Genomic DNA, 23,866 nt, shown 5'->3' with positions numbered 1-23,866 from the left:
GCTGGGATTCAAACTAGGTGTGTCCTGGTCTGTGCCCTTTGAGCCTGCAGAGTGGAGGAAGAAGGGGCAGTATTGCTCTCCTAAGTTCTATCACGATTTCACCCAGGCAGTACTCTGGTTCCTTCTGACATGACCTGGCTATAAATACTTCCAGATCAGGCACGATCAAAAACTGGATTATTTAATTTGGTGGTCTAATTAGGATTCAGATTTACACATTAGCAACCTAGTAGAATAGGGAGCAAAGCACAAGTGATAAAAGATCAGACTCAAGGTTGTGACTTAAGTGAATCAATCAATGTATTGATGTACAGTGCATCATTCAAAGCATAATGCCCATCCTAACTAAAGATTTGGCCTCCTACAATCCTCTAGCCCATCTAGTTGCTAAACAGAATGTCAAAGTTCCCTAGCATGATCTAACTTCTAAGGCCGCAATCCAATACACATTTACCAGGAGCTTACTTCTGGGTAGTAACCCAGTGGAGCTTACTTCTGGGTAGTAACCCAGTGGAGCTTACTTCTGGGTGGACATGTATTGGATTGCATCCTAAGAGTCCTAGCATCCTAGCATTTTGAAATAAAGTTCATAGTTACTCAGCCAGAGCCTTGGGCCAGAATACTGTGGCCTTCAGCTGGGTGAGAGAATGTGAAGTGGAGTTAGACAGGCAGCAAGCAGAGAGAGACATGGCTAGACAGACAGGTTCTCTTAATACTTTTTATATTTATCAGGAACTAGACCAGGATGATGGAATTTTCTTTTATATCAGTTTGATTACTTATGTAAGCAAACTCACATAAGAAGTAGACTAGCCTTCCCCAAACTGGTGCCCTCCATGTGTTTTGGACTACAACTTCCATCAGCCCCGAATATCATGGCCAATGGTGGCACCTTGCTAAAGCTAAGCAGGTCTGGGTGTGGTCAGTGCCTGGATGGGTGGCCACCTGGGAACCACAGATATTCTGCCTTGGTTGGAAGAAAGGCAGGATATAAATGTAAGTAAAAGTAAATAAGTTTTTAAGATAAGCTTTGTAGGTGGTTGGCTGTCAAAATTAAAGGTTTCGAATTTACACCTATATGAAACCAAGTTGTTAAAACAGGCATATAATTGTGTTCAGAAGCTTAAGATAAGCTCAGCTATGCAATAAGTTGATTCTTGTAATTAAGAGATTAGAATTTAAAAGCATATGTTCTATTAAAGGTTTGACATAATATTCAACATAGTTTCAGTGTTGCCCCCAACTTGCAGAGAAGGACAATTGAGGCTGAAAGGCCAACAAAAATTAGTCCATGGAGGCCAAATTGTGAGCACGAAGGGTTGGTGAACCTGTGGCCCTCCAGATGTTGCTGGACTCTCTACTTCCATCAGCCCCAACCAGAATGGCTAACTGCCAGGGATGATGGGAGCTGGTCAGCATGTGGAGAGCTACAGGTTCCCTACCTTTGGCTTATACGGTGTGGACACTGGCAGGCACTTTAACATGCAGCTTCCATGCTTTTAGGTGAATGAATAAATTGTAAGTACATTAACTCTTCTCTAAAATCAGAGAGGCTATTTTAATCCTAGAACTGTGGTCTGGATAGTGTGGATTGATTAGTGGATTGTCTGGTCCTGCCTTTGCATTAGGTACCCAGCCTGCTGCTTGACTGTGCTAGTACATTTGGGGATTCTCAAATTACTTATGCCCTGAACCTACCTTAGTATTTCATTAAAATAAACAGAATCCATTCACAAATCTTAGGTCTTTGGGGATCAGGCTTAGCCTCAAAATACAGGGAACATAAAAAGTAACCTTTGGTGTCCCCACCTCCCTCAAAGTGTCAAGAAGTGTAGGTCTGAGAGCAGACTACTGAGAATCTCTAAAGGAAAAGCTGGGTATAATAGTCTTCAGATCTGAGATCGTCTCTTACATCCAGTCCAGGCAACACCTGGCCAGCATGTGACAGAGGAAATGATTTAAGTTTAGGAAGCATTTCTTAAGAACTCTGTGGTTTGGTTAAAAGCAGCCTACACAATTCAATTTTAGCCCCAACTGCTACTAGTAGTCTTCTTATTTCAGAGGATTAGCCAGGGCAGTAACTGCTTTAGGAGACTGGAGAAATGGTAGGTTGTGGTAATCCTAACCCTTCAACTGTACCTGGTATAATTTACCCCGGTATAAATGACACTGCCTTCCTATAGTTTGGATTACTCTGCCTATGCACTTTATTTCAATCTGAACCACGTACAGTTCAACTCATCGGACACTGTTATAGGCAGACACTAATGTCCACAGTGGCTTGTACTATCTTTTCACGACTGGTCTGTTTGCTGTACACTTGTCCTACACGCTAACCATTAGGATATAGCCAACAACTAGTCTCTATCCATGAAGTGCCCCCAGAGAAAGATTGCTATGGACATAGCTGGCTCCAGGTTTGAGGGGGCCCTGGACAAAGTGCCAGCTGATAGAGGTGCTCCTTTGTTGATGAACTATAGCAAGCTGGCAGCAGTGTTCCAAGTGCTGGGTGGCCACCATTTTAATTTCCCACCATTCCCAGGAGTGACATTACATCAGGGACTTTTAGAAATTTAAATGGCACCTAAACTCATGGAAGCATGAAGCTGGAATAAAATTTAAGGGCATGTGTGAGCCAAGTGGTGGACTCTGCCAGGGTGTGGAGGGTCTGGGCACTGCACAAGGATGTAAGGTGTTGATGCCAGCCCTGGCTGTGAAACTACAGGAAGGGCTCAGTCTTGCATTCAGTTCTTGATCAGTTTAGAATGCAGACCAGAAGGAAAGGTAGAACAGAATGAGAAGTATGTACAGTATGGGAGAATCTCTCTTACATGCATATATACACAGGAGGAACTGGGTTGATTATTCACTTGAACAGTGCAGTCTTGCCTCCTCATTCCATTCCCATATAGATGCCTGGGACCCATCTGCTCAAGAATGCAAGGCTGTAGAATTTCAGCTTAGCAAGATGCCTCAGGTAATAGAGTCAGCAAGCTGCAGCACCTCCCTCTGAGTTTTTATCTGGATTTGGAGAGAAAAGAGGTGCTTCCAGACAGGGGCTTCATATTGTAAACAAGTCATTGAGATATCACAAAGAGGTTGTTGGCAACAGGTTTTTTTAAACTTTCCAGATCTTACTGGAAAGTGTGAGTCTGGATTAAAAGGGGGTGGGGTGGGGTAAATACAGGCTGGCATTTTGATGACAATGACACTGTGTGGACTCTGCAAAAAGTTTGCATGCATTTGGAGCACTGATCTCACAATAAACACTCATCTGAAAGATTAACACAGGAAGACAAGACATAGTTTTTGTCAGTCTGGAATCATTAATGCTTGTCAACATGCTGCTTTCAGTCTAGATTGATTCTAGATCCTGCTGTCCATCAGGGTTACTTGAAACATAGTTGACCCCTCCCCCTTGATTAGGGTATCCTCACCTTTTCCTTCCTGCACATGTCCCAGGTGAATGATAGGAAGAAAGAAGCGGTGATTGTAGTCTTTGTATTATACAGCCACAAGAGTGGCTGTATATGTCCATGCACAATGTCATTGGGCAGGTGTGGATACAACTCCCATTCCTGGGAACTACTATATCTGTTTTTAATGCAGGTGTAATGCAGAACCAATCTGCAATGAGCTTTTATTTTCAGAATAAACCAGGTTGTCAAGAAGTGCTTTCAGGGGTAAAAAATATGTAGATCTAGACTGTGTGGACTAAGTAGAAAAAACAAGGTTAAGTTTCCATTTATTCTGGAATAAAATGTTATGTGTATGGAGCCAAAGGCAGCTCCTTTTTTGCTTTCTAGGCTAAAATTGTTGTTGTGAAAGTCCCCACTTTTCACTAATTTTGAGATTTTTCAGTGGTATCATTGTGTTACACAAATGGACATGTGCTTCTATATACTGTAGGGTTGGAAGCCCCCACGCCATGCATAAACACTGCAGTCACATATGTGGTAATTGCATTCTAGTCTAGATTGCTTCATAAACTACCCTAAAACATATGCTCCATCAGAACAAACTGAGTATCTTTTTCAGCCATTGCAAAATCTGCTGCAGAGGTTTACTGTTTTCTTATGCTAGCTAACATCCATTACTCTGACAATTCCACAAATCCCTAGTAAGCAGCAAGCTGTTCTTCAAAGACATTGTGTTCCACAAATAGGATTAAAGAAGCTGAAAAGGGATGGACTAGCACCAGCCAGGAGAAAGAGGAACAGTGATGCTTGCAATTTTGCAGAATCAGCAACTCTGATTATTAATTTGTTGGACTAAGATATGTTTTGTTGCTATTGTGTGGGCCACTTAGTACCTCTTGCAAATTGCAGTGGCATACTGGTTTTTAAGAGCAGGTTGAAACATGTATACATGGGCACTGCTTCCAGCTGTTTGCTCATCCCACAAATTTGGGCATATCATCCAAGTTTGCCCTCTTGTAGGAGCAAGTACGCACCTTCAAATAAACAGACACACATGGGGGGGGGGAGAGACTGCATTTTTGTCCCTGCCCTGTTTCTAGTGCACAGTCATTGGGATTTGTGCAGGATAACACACTGCTCCTAACATTGAAAACAAAAATCTCTACACAAAACCAAGATTCCCACTAAAGAAAAAGTGGGTCAGTAGGAAACAAAGGGCCCCAAGTTGGCCTGCTTTGTACTGGGTTGCGTATTTGGGAGGGAGGGACTCTCCTGACTGCCAGCTAAGCTGAACATCTGCCTTCTAGTGGAGCTGTCTGGGTAGCCCTTCCTTTTTGTGTGTATAGTATTTAGTATGGTAAGAAATGAGTATTCCGGAAGTTAATCAGTGAATCAATTTGAGGAAGAAGCCCATGCAGTTTGGAAAGTCAGTTACAGCTTAGATTGTTAGTGCTGCATTAGCAGAGTAGATTTTATATATCTATCTGTTTGTCATGTATGGGGGGAGGGGAAAGGTTAAGTATATATCTTGCATACCTGTGGACGGTACTTTCATCCAGAGGCCAGCATAAGCTGTGGGGCCCTATTAGAGGTAGCCTTACCATAAGGCAGACAACAGATGCTGGGGTGGGGTGGGGTAAGCAACCTCTAGCTGTTCCTTTTGAGCCCCACACTCAGTCCCCTCTGTTGCCAGTCCACAGGACATCTCCTTGACCCCCTAATCCCCTGGCCTGCTGCCTCAGGTGTGGTAGAAGGACACTATCCTGTCACCTGAAGTAAGATTCAACTGTCTAGTCTTGTACACAGAAAGGGGAAGGGGTCACCATCTTGCCTTTCACCTTAAAGGCAGCAAAATTTCTTGGGCCAGCCCTGATCCCTCTCATGTGTAAGCTCAGTTTACGCATCCCAGCCCTACGGGTGGGGTCTATGTTTGCTACCGTGTAATATTTGAAATGGTTCTTAAATCTAGAGAAGCATAGCACTTTCACCCCTGTGGTTGCTACTTTTTTTATCAGCTAGCTGCTTAGAGGGTATTAAAAATGATTCGGTTCAATTTTTAATATATATCTCTATCTATCTATCTATCTATCTATCTATCTATCTATCTATCTATCTATCTATCTATCTATCTATCTATCTATCTATCTATAAAGTAAACTCACTGTTGAATCACGAGGTACATTTGGGTGCCATCTGCCATCACACATCAAGGAGTGCCTTAGAGCCGCAGAGCAATAACCTTAAATCTCTGCGTCTCAAGGTCTAATAATCTCTGCCTGTTCTATCCTCACAGTCTTTTCTGGATACATTGTAGTGTGGAGGCATACCCCAGTTCACTAACCTATTATGCCATTATGTGTTTGGCCTAGCACTGGCAGAGAGTCCTGCTAATCCATCACTAATACGACTTTAATAGCCAGCTGCCGTGCACACTTTCCTTATGGATTGATCGGAGAAAAAAATCGCCACCCTCTCTGATTCCATTCTTTCACACGTTCGCCTTGGGTCTAGCAACAGAAAAGCAGCCACAGGGGGTTCCTTGTGTTGCTTGGAAGAAGTGCTTTGATTCAGCAAATGACTCCTACCCAGTAGGGCTGAGACATTCTAGGCTGAAAAAGGGGACCCTGAGAGTAGGCTATTCCCTCATAGTAAGAATTTAATCAAAACCAACAATATAACAAACAAAAACAACCTTGTTGCACCTGGTATTTTTACACCACATTTCATAGTTATGTTCTCAGGAAATTCATGTAACTTTTTAAAAGAGGAGGGCAAGACATTTCTCCCCCTCTTTTTGTTGAGGGATTGGTATGCCCCAGGGACAGATGTCTTCAGATCTTTTAACATTTGGGATGTCGCTAATGCCTAAGTTAAAAGAAATACCTCAAGGGGGATGGCGGAGGAGAATTTAGCAAGAGATCCAGAAGCATGGCAGCAGCAAAGCTCTCACTCCCTTGGGGGTAACTGGGACACTCAAGTAAACTGAACAAATCGCTTTTTAAAAAAAACAACAGGTAAGCAAAAACAGAGCAGAACTTTTTTTGAATGTGAAATGAGATATTCTAGCAATTCATACTAGGTGTGTGTGTGTAAGTAAGTAATCAAGATCTTCTTGTGTGGACCTAAAGAGAAATAAGCAAACAGGGCTTCTGAATTAGCTGGTTCATGGAAGTAATCTGTGACTGTGTGAGTTGTAGTTTCCTGAAATCTTCTGTTTGGCACTGTAGCTGAAGGAACGAGCAGACAAAAGCTGAATCTTTAATGGTGCTGCTGCTGCAAACCAGCAGATTTGCTCCAGCTTCCAGAGCTTCAGGACCCGAACAAATGACTGCCTAGTTCTCTAGGAAATGTGTTCAAGTTGCTGATTGGAGGGAGAGGGGAAGACACTGTTTCAAACAACTAGTTGTTAGATGCATGTAGATTAACACCTTGTCTGAAATTCCTTCCCCCTTTAGATCATGGGGGAGAGCCAGTGTGGCGTAGTGGTTAAAGTGTTGGACTAGACGTTCGAATCCCCACACAGCCTTGAAGCTCATTGGGTGACCTTGGGCCAGACTGCCTCTCAGCCTCAGAGGAAGGCGATGGTAAACCACCTCTGAACACCAGTTACCATGAAAACCCTATTCATAGGGTCGCCATAAGTTGGAATTGACTTGAAGGCAGTTCATTTCCATTTTAGAAAATGGGTGGGCAGATGTCAGGCTTGTTGGATCTACTTTACTAGACCTGCAAGATGTACCAGCCACAGCCCGATGCAAAAAATCTACAGTTAGAATTAAAGGACAGGGTGCCTCTAACTTTAAGCATATTCTGAGCCTTGGGATTTGTTTTCAGTACCAAAATTGAATTGAGCTCACAACCCTTTCACACAAAAGTGTACTCCTGTTAGCTTTCTTCATTTCAGCAGCCTAATTTAGGTGGGAAAAGTTGTTCTGTTGTTTTGATTGGGAATTAGAGACACTTGCCAATCTCCTTGCAAATCAGCTGGAGTTCTATCAGCAGATCATAAGAACATAAGAAGAGCCTGCTGGATCAGGCCAGTGGCCCATCTAGTCCAGCATCCTGTTCTCACAGTGGCCAACCAGGTGCCTGGGGGAAGCCCGCAAGCAGGACCCGAGTGCAAGAACACTCTCCCCTCCTGAGACTTCCGGCAACTGGTTTTCAGAAGCATGCTGCCTCTGACTAGGGTGGCAGAGCACAGCCATCACGGCTAGTAGCCATTGATAGCCCTGTCCTCCATGAATTTGTCTAATCTTCTTTTAAAGGCATCCAAGCTGGTGGCCATTACTGCATCTTGTGGGAGCAAATTCCATAGTTTAACTATGCGCTGAGTAAAGAAGTACTTCCTTTTGTCTGTCCTGAATCTTCCAACATTCAGCTTCTTTGAATGTCCACGAGTTCTAGTATTATGAGAGAAGGAGAAGAACTTTTCTCTATCCACTTTCTCAATGCCATGCATAATTTTATACACTTCTATCATGTCTCCTGTGACCTGTCTTTTCTCTAAACTAAAAAGCCCCAAATGCTGCAACCTTTCCTCATAAGGGAGTCGCTCCATCCCCTTGATCATTCTGGTTGCCCTCTTCTGAACCTTTTCCAACTCTAGAATATCCTTTTTGAGATGAGGCGACCAGAACTGTACACAGTATTCCAAATGCGGCCGCACCATAGATTTATACAACGGCGTTATGATATCGGCTGTTTTATTTTCAATACCTTTCTTAATTAACACCAGCATGGAATTTGCCTTTTTCACAGCTGCCGCACACTGGGTCGACATTTTCATTGTGCTGTCCACTACAACCCCGAGGTCTCTCTCCTGGTCGGTCACCGCCAGTTCAGACCCCATGAGCGTATATGTGAAATTAAGATTTTTTGCTCCAATATGCATAATTTTACACTTGTTTATACTGAATTGCATTTGCCATTTTTCTGCCCATTCACTCAGTTTGGAGAGGTCTTTTTGGAGCTCTTCGCAATCCCTTTTTGTTTTAACAACCCTGAACAATTTAGTGTCGTCAGCAAACTTGGCCACTTCACTGCTCACTCCTAATTCTAGGTCATTAATGAACAAGTTGAAAAGTACAGGTTCCAATACCGATCCTTGAGGGACTCCACTTTCTACAGCCCTCTATTGGGAGAACTGTCCGTTTATTCCTACTCTCTGCTTTCTGCTTCTTAACCAATTCCTTATCCACAAGAGGACCTCTCCTCTTTTTCCATGACTGCTAAGCTTCCTCAGAAGTCTTTGGTGAGGTACCTTGTCAAACGCTTTTTGAAAGTCTAAGTACACTATGTCCACTGGATCACCTCTATCTATATGCTTGTTGACACTCTCAAAGAATTATAATAGGTCACTGAGATAGGACTTTCCCTTGCAGAAGCCATGCTGGCTCTGCTTCAGCAAGGCTTGTTCTTCTATGTGCTTAGTTAATCTAGCTTTAATCATACTTTCTACCAGTTTTCCAGGGACAGAAGTTAAGCTAACTGGCCTGTAATTTCCGGGATCCCCTCTGGATCCCTTTTTGAAGATTGGCGTTACATTTGCCACTTTCCAGTCCTCAGGCACGGAGGAGGACCCGAGGGACAAGTTACATATTTTAGTTAGCAGATCAGCAATTTCACCTTTGAGTTCTTTGAGAACTCTTGGGCGGATGCTATCCGGGCCCGGTGATTTGTCAGTTTTTATATTGTCCATTAAGCCTAGAACTTCCTCTCTCGTTACCACTATTTGTCTCAGTTCCTCAGAATCCTGCAAATGTTAGTTCAGGTTCAGGGATCTGCCCTATATCTTCCACTCTGAAGACAGATGCAAAGAATTCATTTAGCTTCTCTGCAATCTCCTTATCGTACTTCAGTACACCTTTGACTCCCTTATCATCCAAGGGTCCAATCGCCTCCCTAGATGGTCTCCTGCTTTGAATGTATTTATAGAATTTTTTGTTGTTGGTTTTTATGTTCTTAGCAATGTGCTCCTCAAATTCTTTTTTAGCATCCCTTATTGTCTTCTTGCATTTCTTTTGCCAGAGTTTGTGTTCTTTTTTATTTTCTTCATTCGGACAAGACTTCCATTTTCTGAAGGAAGACTTTTTGCCTCTAAGAGCTTCCTTGACTTTGCTCGTTAACCATGCTGGCATCTTCTTGGCCCTGGCGGTACCTTTTCTGATCTGCGGTATGCACTCCAGTTGAGCTTCTAATATAGTGTTTTTAAACAACTTCCAAGCATTTTCGAGTGATGTGACCCCCTGGACTTTGTTTTTCAGCTTTCTTTTTACCAATCCCCTCATTTTTGTGAAGTTTCCTCTTTTGAAGTCAAATGTGACCGTGTTGGATTTTCTTGGCAATTGGCCATTTACATGTATGTTTAATTTAATAGCACTGTGGTCACTGCTCCCAATCGGTTCAACAACACTTACATCTCGCACCAGGTCCCGGTCCCCACTGAGGATTAAGCCCAGGGTTGCCATCCCTCTGGTCGGTTCCATGACCAACTGGTCTAGGGAATAGTCATTTAGAATATCTAGAAACTTTGCTTCTTTGTCATGACTGGAACACATATGCAGCCAGTCTATGTCCGGGTAGTTGAAGTCACCCATTACTACCACATTTCCTAGTTTGGATGCTTCCTCAATTTCATATCTCATCTCAAGGTCTCCCTGAGCATTTTGATCAGGGGGACGATAGATCGTTCCCAGTATTAAGTCCCTCCTGGGGCATGGTATCACCACCTACAACGATTCTGTGGAGGAGTCTGCCTCTTTTGTGGTTTCCAGCTTGCTGGATTCAATGCCGCCTTTCACGTATAGAGCGACTCCGCCACCAATACGTCCTGCCCTGTCCTTCCGATATAGTTTATATCCAGGGATAACTGTATCCCACTGGTTTTCTCCATTCCACCAGGTCTCCGTTATGCTCACAATATCAATGCTCTCCTCTAAGACCAAGCACTCCAGTTCTCCCATCTTGGTTTGGAGGCTCCTAGCATTAGCGTACAGGCACTTGTAAGCAGTGTCTCTCTTCAAGTGTCTTTGGCACTTGTGGTTTGGCCTGTGGTAATTTTGCTCTTCTGAATTTATATCCTGTGCCCCTGCTCTCACAATGCCTACTTCTAGGCCTACCCCTTTTAAAATTTCATCATTTCTTTGGTTTTTATCCCAGGGTGGAGGTTTATTCTGAACCGGACCTTTCTCAGCTCCTGTCGGGTTTCCCCCCTCAGTCAGTTTAAAAGCTGCTCTGCTACCTTTTTAATTTTAAGTGCCAGCAGTCTGGTTCCATTCTGGTTCAAGTGGAGCCCGTCCCTTTTGTACAGGCCCGGCTTGTCCCAAAATGTTCCCCAGTGCCTAACAAATCCAAACCCTTCCACCCGACACCATCATCTCATCCACGCATTGAGACTGCAAAGCTGGGCCTGTCTGGCTAGTCCTGCGTGTGGAACCGGTAGCATTTCAGAGAAAGCCACCTTGGAGGTCCTGGCTTTCAGCATCCTACCTAGCAACCTAAATTTTGCTTCCAGGACCTCATGGCTGCATTTCCCCATGTCGTTGGTGCCAACATGCACCACGACCACTGACTCCTCCCCAGCACTGTCTACCAAACTATTTAAATGACGGGCGATATCCGCAACCTTCGCACCAGGCAGGCAAAACACCTTGCGGTCTACACGCCCATCACACACCCCACTGTCTATGTTCCTAATGATCGAATCACCCACTACAAGGATCCCTCCACCCCCTGGAGATATATCCTCGGCACGAGAGGATAGCTGCTCATCCCCCAAGTAATGGGTCCCTTCTAAGGGATCATTTCCCTCTTCCTCAGCTGGATGCTCTCCTTCCCCGAGACCATCATTCTCCATGATAGCAGGAGAGCTATCATCGTTGGAGTGGGACACAGCTATAACGTCCCTGAAGGCCTCCTCCACACACCTCTCTCAGCTTTTCCAGGTCTGCCACCTTGGCCTCAAGGAAATGAAGTCATTCCCGGAGAGCCAGGAACTCATTGCACCGAGAGCACACCCACGACTTCTGTCCAACAGGCAGATAGTCATACATGCTGCAGGCGGTGCAAAACACTGGAAAACCCCCACACCCCTGCTGGCTTCTTACCTGCATAGTTTTGTTTAAGGTTTATTACGTCAATGGGTTGGAGACTGCGGTTTAGTTGAGGTTACGGAACGGACGGGCAGAGTGGGGGGCCCTGGCCTCCCCGCCCTGCTGCCGAACTCTCTCTGCTGCTTAACTCGCCTTGACGCTTTGTCAGCTGGGGCCTTGACGCTTTTGGCTGCTTTTAATCTAAGCAAGGGGCTGCGACTTCCAGGCAAGTCTTTTTTGTTTGTTGTTTTCCCACTTGGAACAGCCTGACCTTTCTTTAACCTAGGGAAACAGAGTTTGTGGTTGTGTTTCAGGAAGGCTAAAGCTGCCCTTTTTAGCAAGGACTGAGCTGACTCTCTCCCTGTATGTATCGGTGGAGTTTCCTTTTTCCCCTTCTCTCCGACTGGACTTTAGCCTTGTTTACAGTGTTCCCTGAAGCTTTCCTGCTAGGGTGGTGTTGAACACTAGCTTTCTATAGGCTTCCTTCTCCTAGGATCTGTCTCCTAAGATATAGGTTCTTTCAGGATTTGGCTCCGAGCTCAGGGTGACCTTAGGCTGCCCTTATTACTTATTGCTCTGAGCTGTTTTAATTCAATTAAATAATGGAATAAATGGGAGCTACTTACCCTCTTTTCGCTCTGCTGCTTAACTCGCCTTGACGCTTCGTCAGCTGGGGCCTTGATGCTTCGTCAGCTGGGGCTCCCTCTAGCTCGTGGATGTAGCCTCTGATGTACATCCTGATGTAGCTTCTGCCCACCCCTGCCTTAAATCAGCTGTCCTGAACAGAAGCATGGCTAGTGTTTGCTTAGGCCCTTTGTTTTCAGAATACGAAAGAAAATAATTGTTTCTGAACACAAGATGCTTCTTAAACAGGCTAATTCTTCTTGAAATCACATCTTTTCTTGTTTACTCTTTACAGTGTTCTGCTTTCCACATGACTTAAGCTTCTGAGGACCAGATCTTCAGCTAGTTGTCACAAAAACTTTGACATAGGGCAGCAGCCACAGAAGTTAAGGGATATTACTGGGAAGCATGTGTGAAGCTTAATGTGATCCAATGCTGAATGGCAGAACCTGACTGGATGCTGGGACTCAGCCTAAGAACATGTGCAATAATAATATAAAAGTGCCTGTAAGCATGTGCAGAGTGCTACTTCCTTACCAAAATGTTACCCAAAGAAGCCCTTGAATATCCAGGATTAGGGAGAGAAAGACATCTAGGCAGTCTTGAGCTACAAGATCTGTTGCAGTAATCCCATGCACAGCTGTTTTGTTTCTTGCATGAAACCTACATGCTATAAAGAGCTGTAGCATTTGATTTCTGATTTCTCCTACACTGCTTGTCAGCCCACGCTCTAACATCTCAGAGAGTCAGGGAAAAGGACCCTTTAAGCTTCAGGGTACTTTTATATTTTAAAATGGATTTGCATAGCAAGTTATCACTAAACAACCTTTTGATGTCTTTTCGATTCTATGACTTGTGACCCTGGTTTGTTGCATGGTCTGTTTGTCTATGTCAGTGGCATATTATAGTTGTGACATTGTCATGTTTTGTGACATTGTGCTGGTACATCAAGTGACTATGTCCCATCCAGAGTGCTTATTCATTAGCAAGGTAGTGCTTAAAATACTTTTTTTTTTGAAGGGCTAACCTTTTGAGACTTTTTACTACAAACATTATGGATAAAAAACTACTCATAGGTATTGACCCTAAGGCTACTTTCCATCCTGTGTACGGGTCCCAAGCACCAATGTGATGGGAAATTTATTTGCAGTTTCTAGGTATATTCCAAATAACCCAGAAATGTTGCTACACAAGAGTCAGCTACCTCATTTACTATAGACAAATTGTATTACAATGCATAATATTTTTCATGCATTGTTATGTTTATGAAGGGATTTATGGACAAAATGGTGCATGCTATAGCTGATGCATGTGCGATCTCCTGAGAGCTAATGGGGTGGCTTAGGCTGCAATTATGTAGACATTCTATTAAGTCCTACAGACTACAGATGGGGAGGTTGGTAAATTGAGGCTGGCTGTTAGCAATTTGCCCAAGGTTGCACAAAAATTGTAGCAGAGATGAGACTTAAACCTAGATTTCCCAGATCAGTGCCCTGCTCTCTACCCTCTGGACCACTCTGTTCATCTCTTATCATTTTCACTTCTTGTCCCTCTTTTTCCACTTCATATCATGCACATAGAAGCCTTTGCCTACAAAGCACTACTAGAGTATCAACACTAAAGGGGAATTTGTGGCAAAGTATGAAAGCCTCTTCTGATCCATCCAATCACATATACAGAATCCCCCCCCCTTGCTGCAGGTTCCTGCCATAGATTTTAAAGCTCCCATTGCCTGGGGAACAGCAACTCATCAAAGTCTCTGCTAGTGTGAAATTGGCTTAGTTGGTGGGTGTAATGTTCCAGGTTCCATGAAGGAAGGGAGGTAAGCAACTGTGATGGCCTTTATCTCTTTGGAGCAAAGGAGTTGGCCTTTCCTTCTGGCCTTGATGGGATGATGGATGGCCTCTATGCAGGGGGCACTAAAAGGGCATTTGTCCTCCAGTGTTCTTTATTTTCAGAGGGCACGTCTGGCAGCTAGAGAAGAGAGCGAGATGAATCCCTTCAGTGTTATGAAGTTCCCTCCTGTATGGCTGTTTGAGATGACAGAGCCTGAGAGAAGGGAAGATAGGATGTGGCTCTTTGGGAGGAAAGCCAGATGGGATGATTGGAGCATTTATGATAAACTTCCTCCTCGTAGTGTGACTGGGAAGGCTCTCCGGAAAGTGCAGTGTAACACAGGTTATTTTATACAGTGCTTCCTTTCGCAAGGGGCAGCTGAAAGGGGAGAGAGGAATAGTTGGCCTAGAAGCCAGCCTGATTCTCAGAGACAGGGTACAAAGCTCAAAAGAAAAGGCCACTGTTTGCAGATCAACAGATTCTTTATCCAGTGGCACCTCCACAGAGCCTTAAAACAGAACATTTCACATGCACCCTCCAGTGCCCAGTGGTTGTTGCTGCATAAACATCTCAACAAAGAGCCCAGGAACGAGCAAGCAAGCTGAGCCTTGAATTTATCTTAACAGGCCCTGTAATATATAATTCCTAATTTTCACAATAACAATTACTGTCCTTTTGTTGAACATGTGAGAATACAATTTGGGATTCCAGCAGACAGTTTCTTATTGATAGAGAAGGTGGGAACGAGGGAAAGTTCACACGGCTCTTTCTCCTACACCCAAACAGTCATCAGGTACACATATGCCCTTACTGACAAGGAGAAATGTAATATTGGGTGTGCAGTTGTACTTTGGTATCAAGGTGAACTCTATACTGTTAAAACACTACAAATTAACTTTTAAAAAGTGAGTTGGGGCAACTCTGGCCCTTGGGCCAGTCTTGGCCTACCAGGTGGCCCAGTTTGGCCTGCAAGGTCCTTTTCCCTAAACTGCACCTACCTGTCAATCAGCTGACATCACTTGTGATGTCAGCTGATCGGCAGGAGGACAGGGTTAAATTCTTTAAAATTTAAAGCAAAAACTAAAATGTCATTATCAACTCAAAGTTCCTCATCTCTCAACTTCTCCACGCTAATTGTCACAGGGCCAAACTAGGCATTATGTTAAATGTATGACACTTACAAAAAAAAAGTTAGCCATAGGAGGCTTGATCAAGACTGAGATCGCAGCACAAAGGGAGGAGGAGTTAACCCTCCCTACATATAACAATGGTTCCAGCTAAAGTCGCTTCCCTCTCCCCCCCTCCCATTATTTACTGTAGGAAGTAAGCTGCTGTTGGGACAATGTCATGGATAGGAAATACTTTTAAACCCTCTTCCCTATTCTCTACAATCTCCTAGCAACTCTCAGCAGCCTTCACTAGCTACACGTCCCAGGATTCTTTTGGAGAATCCACATCTGTGTAAAGTTAAATAAAAGTCTGGTGTGGATGTGGCCAGGGATAACTTTGGTTTAAATTTGAGTGGGAGGCTACATGGTGTAGAATAAAAAGGTGGGGAGAACTCTGAAAGATACTGTTCACAGTGTTTTCCTTTTGGAAAGGAAAAGGACTTCTCTTCTGCCCAGTGCCCACCCACCCAATTTCCTTCCCTCCCCTCCCGTCCCCCTCCCTGCCCCTCCCCCAGGGCAGCTTCACCTTTCCTAAGCATGATTGCACAGGAGTAAATCCCACTGAACTCAAAAAGCATGCAAATGATCAAACCTGCCCTCCCCTCTTCCCTCCTATCCCCTCCCTCTTGCCCCTTCCCTCCCCCTTCCTTCACCCTCCCTTCTCCTCCCCTCCCCCCTCCACATTGCCCTCCCCCTTGGTCAGTTTTACCTATCCTAAGCATGATTGTACGGGAGTAAATCCCACTGCACTCAATAAGCATGCAAATGATCAAACCTGCCCTCCCCTCTTCCTCCTTCCCATCATCTTCCTTTTGCCCCTTCTCTCCCCCTTCCTTCATCCCTCTCCTCCCCTTCCAATCCCCTTCTTTTCCCTTCTTTCCTTCTGCTCCCCTCTCCCCCCTTTGTCTTTCCCTCTACTCTCCCCTCCCCCTCCTCCTCCTCCTCCTCCTCCGCCATGGTCAGTTTTACCTATCCTAGCCATGATTGCATGGGAGTAAATCCCATTGAACTCAATAAGCATGGAAATGATCAGACCTGCCTTTCCCCTCCTTCCTCTCTTCTCTCCCTTCCTCCTCCCCTCCCCTCTTCCTTCTTCCTCCTCCCCTGCCCACTCTAGGCCTCCCTCCCCATGGTCAGTTTCACCTATCCTAAGCATCATTGCATGGGAGTAAATCCCACTGAACTCAATAAGCATGCAAATGGTCAATCCATTCTCAGCAAACCTGCACAGGATCCCATTTCTTACCTCCCAGATTAAAAAGCAGAGAAATTCACTAATAGGCAAAAAACCTTGAGGTTTAAGAACGTACCTATAGCCAACAGATATTCTATGTAGCTTGGAAGAATTTGGTAACGTGCCTCTGAGCATATGGTGAGTGGTGGCAACACCTGCAATCAGCCCAAATAACAGAAACAAGATATGTGCTGTGCTGATCTTGTTTTAGCAGGGAGGAAGCAACAATATTAAAACAGTTGATATTGTCCAGATAGTCACTTTAAATATGTTTGATTTACTTTGCAATTTTAGTAAAGTTTCCTATAGTAAACCATTTTGTTTTGCTTCTGTTTCTGTGAATATGTGAAGTACAGCAACACTTTGCAACACTGAAAAAAAGCTCCAAAGACAATTGTGGAATAATGGCATTGACTCTTCTACAGAATAGTTTCCAGTGAACATGAGGAGTGTCTCAGTTTGCACAAGATAAAACAGTGGGAGGTGAAATATATTCTAGCAAAATTCTGGGTGTGCTCTATGTTTTTAATTGACCATGCCCACCTTTCCTTAAGTGGAGTAGTTTAAGCATAGCAGGCTGAAAACATGCATCTTGGGCAGGCTAAGCTTGTTTTTTCCAACAGCTGGAGTCATTGCATAAGTAGTAGCATATTGTAATCAGTCTGATTTTACATCAAACTCCAGTTTCAGAATCAACTGTTAATGTGTCCAAAATAGAAATAGAGCATAACCTCCAGTTTGCAACACAAAAGGCTTTGTTCGCCATCATATGGCATTGACCAATAAAAAGACTTTGAAATTAATAGAGATAATTTTGACACAGATTTCTAGGGTGAATAATGAGAGAAATATAATTTTCTAGGTTATATTCTCTGTAGAAACAGTAATAACACAGAAAAGAAGCAAAGTAAGAACACCAACAAACATACAAAAATGTAATTCTCCATCTTTGGAGATGGCAGGTGTTGCCACCACTCACCATATGCTTAGAGGCACATGTTACCAAATTCTTCCAAGCTACACAGCAAGTGGATTGGACTGTGAAAGATCAACCCCAATTGTGTTTGCATTTTTACAGATTTGTAGGGCAGTACAATATCTCAGAGAGGAGGTCAGGTCTCCTGCTCCCTTGGTACATTCACTATTGCTGCCCAATTTCCCTGCTTTTTAAAGTTTGATATCTGTTGGCTATAGGTATGTTTTTAAACCGCAAGGTTTTTTGCCTATTAGTGAATTTAAATATTTTGAGAGGAAGTTAAAAGAAATGTGCCAACTATTGAAGAATCAGAATGGAATTATGAGGAAAAACATCAGAAAGTGACCTGGACTGGCAATATACAGATATACCCATTTCTACTATATGCACTGTACCCCTGAATGTGTATTTATCATTAATTAAATACAAGTTCTATGGGTTGTTTTTTTCACAATTGTGCCTTTTTCTTTCTTTGAGAAGAATCAAAGAGAAGGTCTTCTCACTTCAGAGTAGAAGGTTATCTAAGCCATTTTCAAAAGACCTTGATTTGGTTTCGTCAGGAGGTAGTTAGATCCCAGGCATTGTTTCTGGGTGCTCCTGTGAAGCACTTGGGAAGTGAGAATTGTCATAGGTGGATCAGCTTATCAATGGGTATTACACAAATGTTTACCTGTGGGCTCTCTCTTGCGTATGTTTTCCCCCTTTTCCTGCCAGAACTCATTTAACACCTGCATGACCAGCAAACATATAAGAGAGTTAAGTGTTTCAAGAAGTGGCTAGTTGGGTGGGGCAGAGCTGCTCCACTAGGTTCTTGGAAGGTGGGTTGCTGTTGCTTATCAAGAGGGAGAGGGGCAAGGCCAATATCAACTCCTTAAGGAGTGTGATTGCATGATGTTCAGGTTTGGAAATGCATGTTTGTTGCACTTATGTTTTACCTTTTCAGATGTACATTTAAAGTAGATGAGTTTTGAAAAAGGCATGCAGCTGTCCTTAACAATTCATCCATCAAGTGCATCCAACAAGCAACACTTTTTAGGGCAGTGCCATTGCAACATATTTTGCTTGCAGAACCAGAATCCCAAAGCCTTCTTCCCTTGTTAGAGCCAACACTAGGGAAGCACCCTCTGGCAATTTCAGTTTCTCTCAGTCGATATAATTCTTCCAATGTTAAATTCAGTTCTCCACATTTCTGCAATTTGCAATTTTAAAAAAATCTTCATTAAAATTCATCAGCGTTTTAGTGCGATTGTCTCGTAATTACACATTACGACTAATATACACATTGTTGCAAGCAATTTTCCCTATTATACTGCATTTTGGTATGTTATCTTCACTGATACATGCATTTTTATGCACATGTTCTCTTAAAGTATGCATTTTGTACACATTATTTGGTTGGAGAACTGCATCACAATGTTCAGAGAAGTGCAGATTTTGAAGGATAGCAGCATTTTGGTTCATGTATTAGTATGAGAAGTGCAAATTATGTAGTTTATTAAAGTGCAAACAAAACTGAATTTCTCCCCTGTAACTAGGCAACACCTTTAAAATCTTGCTGCACCATACAGACACCAGTTCTTGTATTTAGCAATCACCCCTTATGGTGCTGCTGTGTGTCAGGGCTGACCCTCTTTTGTAGCTAGACAAAACAGTCAAATTCTGTCTGCAAAAAGATGATGATTCCATCCATAATCATATGCTAGGCTTTTATTTTTCTACCTACTGTCTGGATCTATCTGCATAATCTAGGAAGCCTTCACGTAATTGCCAGAAAAAGACATAAATCATCTATCAGTCACTGGAACTACATAGGCAATGGATGATTAGTTGCTGGCGTTTCTTTGAAAAGATATGTGTTTTTGACTGGCACTTTCAGAACCAGATACGGTTGCTGACTTCAGAACATCCCATTTTTGGACGCTATATCAGATTGTGTGGCTCTATCCATTTGGACAGGGTGATAAGGAAACAATATGGTTTTATACTTTCCATGTATGTTCGGAAGTTTTTGGTTAGTCACCAAAAACAGTCTTGTCTTTACTAGATGCCTGCAAGTTACAATCTTGTCTTTACTAGATGCCTGCAGCCAAATACCTAGCTGGCTGGTTGCATTCAGTGCTTCCCCAATGTAGTGAAATTAGGGTGTGCATGCATGAATTAGGGGGTTAGGGGCCAAAAGACCAAGGGGAAACATGGGGGCATGAGAGCTATGTTGTAATTGAGCATATGTGAGACACTAGAATGTGTTTACTGCTTACATGGTGCAGACGTTAAGCCCAGATGCCTTAACTGGCAATTTCCATGCTTTTTGGCACATGAATGGATCTGTTAATGGCTTATCTCTTTTAAACTGAAGGTTTTTAAATATTAGAATTTTGTGTTTAATTGACACTTAAAGACATAAAGAGGGAGACAGCTGGATCTCCTGAGGCAGGGAGCTTCGTAGCCTGGGTGCTACCACTAATGAGGTCCTGTCACACCTTCTGAGTACAGGTACCCTCAGTGGCACTGAGCTTCCCCTGAAGACTGATGTGTGAAGGCAGGTTCATATGGATGGAGGCAGTTATGGGGATTGCCCAACTACCTTGGGGCTGAGGCCAGCCTGCAGTACACCAACTTACATCTGCCACTACCTCTCAATTCACCCTAAATCTTGAGTGAGAGGAACTTCAAGACTTGCAGGTTAATTCTCAACCTGGGAGGGGACTACTCCCAGCTAATCTCACAGTCACCACGGTGCAAATTTAGCCTCTTTCCCACTTTCCTCTCCTTGGTCTAGGTTTGTAGGGCAGCCTTCCACAACCCAGAACCCACCAGATGTTTTGAACAACAGCTTCCGTTAAGAGAGTTAACATGGCCATGCTGGCTGGGGCTGATGGAACAAAACATCTGGAAGGTGCCAGGTTGGGGAGGGCTGGTGTAGGATGAAAGTCAGATTTAGCACGCAGGGGAAACTTCCTTGGGTTTTCAAAGGTGTACATTTTTATTGAGACCAGGTATGGAGCTAAAAGGTGTTAGGGAGAAAACAGGTAGCATCAAAGGGCGCGAGGACCCAGTTAACTCTCTTAATAACCTGAGCTAGACAATCTTAAGAAGAAATATTAAACTTATTTGTGAGCAGCAAAGATCTCTCGTGATGTTCAGTTGATGACAAATATTTGTAGATGAGAATTATCCCCATTTTTAAACCACATGGAATCAGAGGAGACAGTTAATGTAGGAAGTGACCTTCCAAGTAGGTATGATCATGTGGGTTTGGGTTCAACTTTAGGGGCAGAATTACTGTTTTGGAATATAGCATGTCCAACACATAGGCACAGAGATAGACCTTTGGCACCTTTCAACACCTAGGAAGGTGGAAGTTAAAAGTCAAAATTGGGGAGATTTCTCATCTACTCTTAGCAGGCATAGAGTATGTCGGATGGATTCTAATCTATGTGTATAGCAGATGTTTGAAACACAACATCTAAATTAATATATAAAGGAGAACCTAGGCTACTGTGCCAGGTACTTTAGTTTTTTAAAGAGACAGACATTTATTCACAGCCTTTCTCTACAGTAGCGTTTTAGATATTTCTTTAGATATTCAGGTCCCAAAATCATTTTGGGCAGAGGTGGGGAACCTTAGGCCTTGTTGCCAAATGTGCCCTCCAGGCCTTTCTAACTGGCCCTTAGGACTCTTCCCAGGCTATATGCCTTCGTAACAACACACCTCATGAGCCTTGCTTTACATTCTCCTTGAGTGTTTTTGCCTGGCTGGAATGTGTTACTGACTCTTGCTGGCCTGAATGGAGGATAGAGGCGGGTGAGTGAGTCTGTGTGTGGAAACTAGCCTACTGTACAAAGGTAAAATTTAAAAGAATTGCTTTTCCCGCTTTTGCCTTTGGCACTACTCACCATTGGCACATGGTCCCTAGAAGGTCGCCCAGAAAGGAATGCTGCCCTTGGGCTGTAAAAGGTTCACCATCCCTGAGTTAGGGCTTTAAAGTTAAAACCAGCATTTTGAATTCAACCTGGAAACAAAATGAAAGCTTGTGGAGGTGGTATAGTGTTGTGTTATGTGATCAAAGACTCAGGTTTTCATCAACAAGATGGCCCCATGCAATGTAAAGTGTGTTACATTAATCTAGTCTGGATGTAACCAAGGCATGTGTGATGGTAGCAAGATCTGCCTTCACCAGAAAAGGTTACAGCTGGCACATCCTTGAAATGGTGCCAAAAGCACTCTTGGCTACAGCTGCTACTTGTCAATTCAGCAGCAATGCTAGACCCAGGAGCGCTTCCAAGCTACAAACATGCTCCTTTAGAGGGAACTACAACCCCATCCAGAACTGGCTTAACACCAAGAAAGGCCGTTCTGCCAAAAATAGAAAGAGAACCTCCATCTTGTCTTGATTAAGCTTCAGTTTGTTTGCTCACATTATACCCCTCACGATGTAGGTCATCTTTTCCCATCCTTTGGGTCCCCAGATGTTGCTGGTCTATAATTCCTATCATTCCTGACCATTGGCCATGCTGGCTGGGGCTAATGGGAGTTGTAGTGCTACAACATCTGGGGACCCAAAGGTTGGGAAAGGCTGATATAGATTCTCCACACTTCTAATGAACAGAATTGTCAGGCTTTATATAATATGGAAAAAGCCAACTGCCTTAACTAGAGTACTGCTCCTACTGCTGTGTGGTATAGATTACTGATAAGCCTGTTCAGTGGACATATTGTATGCTGGTCAGAGTTGAAGGGAAGATTATTGCAAATATGCTTTGACATTTTATCTTAAACTGTGGTAAACAAGTCCAGAGGGTTTGTTTCTCTGAATAAACACACATTTCTTCAGTGATGTGTAGCACATAGTAGAGAGCAGTCAGTAAAGTTTCCATAGTTTGTGCTGTACTGCATGTCTAGTGCTTGTGCTTACCTGAATTGCAAATTATTTGCTCAGGGTGGACTAAGAAGGAGCAGTTGTTAAGATTGATAATCTTAATTAAAATAAATTAATTGTTACAGTCTAAGTAGAAAATATTTTGCAATCCTCATCTTATTCCTCCCTCGGACAACACTATAAGACAGGTTATTCCTGTTTCACAGATGGAGAATTGGAGCTGAGAGTCACGATTTGCCCAAGGAGTTCATAGATATGAAGGGGTTTGAATTTTTGAAGTCTTCTAGATCCCAAGCTTGACATTTTATCCATTAGTCCTGTAGGGGCAGGGCCAAGTGTAGCCATCTGAGGTGAACAAGGGACTGTGGAACAAAGTCAGTAGTCAGGACCAAAGGACAAACTGGGAGACAGGATAAAGAAGCAAGAGAGAAAGTCAGCTCCAAAGGGCGAACCAGAAGGCAGGGTCAAGAAGCAAGCCAGGACTCCGGGCCGAAGAGCAAGTCACGACTGAAGGACCAACCAGGATCAAGAGGCCAGAAGTCCAGGCTGAAGAGCAAGTCAGGACTGAGAAACAAACCAGGAGGCAGGGTCAAGAAACCAGGAGGCCAGGAGGATCTTTCTCTTCTGGGAGGAAGGATAAGAGATACATTAAATAAATAAATAAATAATAAGCAAGCTACAATGAAAGATCAACCAAGGATACAGGAACATACCAGGGCTCGGGCAGATCTTGTTTAAACAAGTTTCAATTTCAACAGGAAGCTCACTTATGCAGGTTTCTGTCCAGGAAGATCCAGTGACCAGTCTGGAAATACTTCATTGAGAGTCCAAGGCCTGAGGATACTTCACTGTGAAACTGCTACCAGGAGTTCAGTAGCTTACCACCATAGCAGCTGTACACAGATCCCACTAGTGGTTAAGTGTAGAACATGAAAACAAGGAGCCCAGATTGCAGTCATAGCTTGTTTCCAAAGGGCAGGGTGGGTAATCTATGCCAATGTAATTGTTTAATGTTTTTGGTGGGAAAATAATGAGGAAACAGCTACACAAAGAGGATAGTGATTGGTTGTTTGCCATACAGGAAACAACATTTTATGAGCCCTGTTTTGACCACTGAACAACACTTCTGAATCAGGTGTCCTCAGAATTGTATCAGGACAGTGTTTCCCCGTTGGGCATCTGTAAATGCTTCACTTTCTTTTAGCACAGGCTGCAGGCAGGTTCCGTGTAGAGGTTGTGAGGCATTCAAGACTCACTGGGGACAATATTCTATGTGGACTATGACAATATTGCCAATGGAGTTGAAAAACCACAAGCAATGTCCTTCTGTTTGTATTTTTAAATTAGTTGTGCCGTATATATACCTTGGCTAAGTGGTTCTTGACTTTTGGGGGGTCTTGGACCCCTTTGAGAATCTGATGAAAGCTATGGGCTCCCTCCCCAGAAAAGTGCACATAAAGACATACACACAAAATTGTTGCATGTGGTTAGAGTGTTGGACTATGACCTGGGAGACTAGGGTTCGAATCCCCACACAGCCATGAAGCTCACTGGGTGACCTTGGGCCAGTCACTGCCTCCCAGCCTCAGAGGAAGGCAATGGTAAACCATCTCTGAATACTGCTTACCATGAAAACCC

At 43.5% G+C, this 23,866-nt stretch overlaps 1 protein-coding gene across 2 annotated transcripts in view; it reads left to right on the top strand.

The window, feature by feature from the left end:
- The first annotated feature begins 6,286 nt into the window (after positions 1-6,286).
- Positions 6,287-23,866, top strand: part of INAVA (innate immunity activator) — a 63,712-nt gene continuing 46,132 nt past the window's right edge. For both annotated transcript variants that reach the window (XM_061632511.1, XM_061632510.1), the window contains exon 1: positions 6,287-6,433. The gene's annotated coding sequence lies outside the window, so the exon portion shown is untranslated. The remainder of the gene's footprint in view (positions 6,434-23,866) is intronic.

The sequence above is a fragment of the Rhineura floridana genome, chromosome 6 (assembly GCF_030035675.1).
Source record: "Rhineura floridana isolate rRhiFlo1 chromosome 6, rRhiFlo1.hap2, whole genome shotgun sequence".
In the NCBI taxonomy this organism is placed as follows: domain Eukaryota; kingdom Metazoa; phylum Chordata; class Lepidosauria; order Squamata; family Rhineuridae; genus Rhineura; species Rhineura floridana.
The sequence above is the reverse complement of the archived record's forward strand: the minus strand, read 5'-3'. Positions and strand labels throughout refer to the sequence as shown.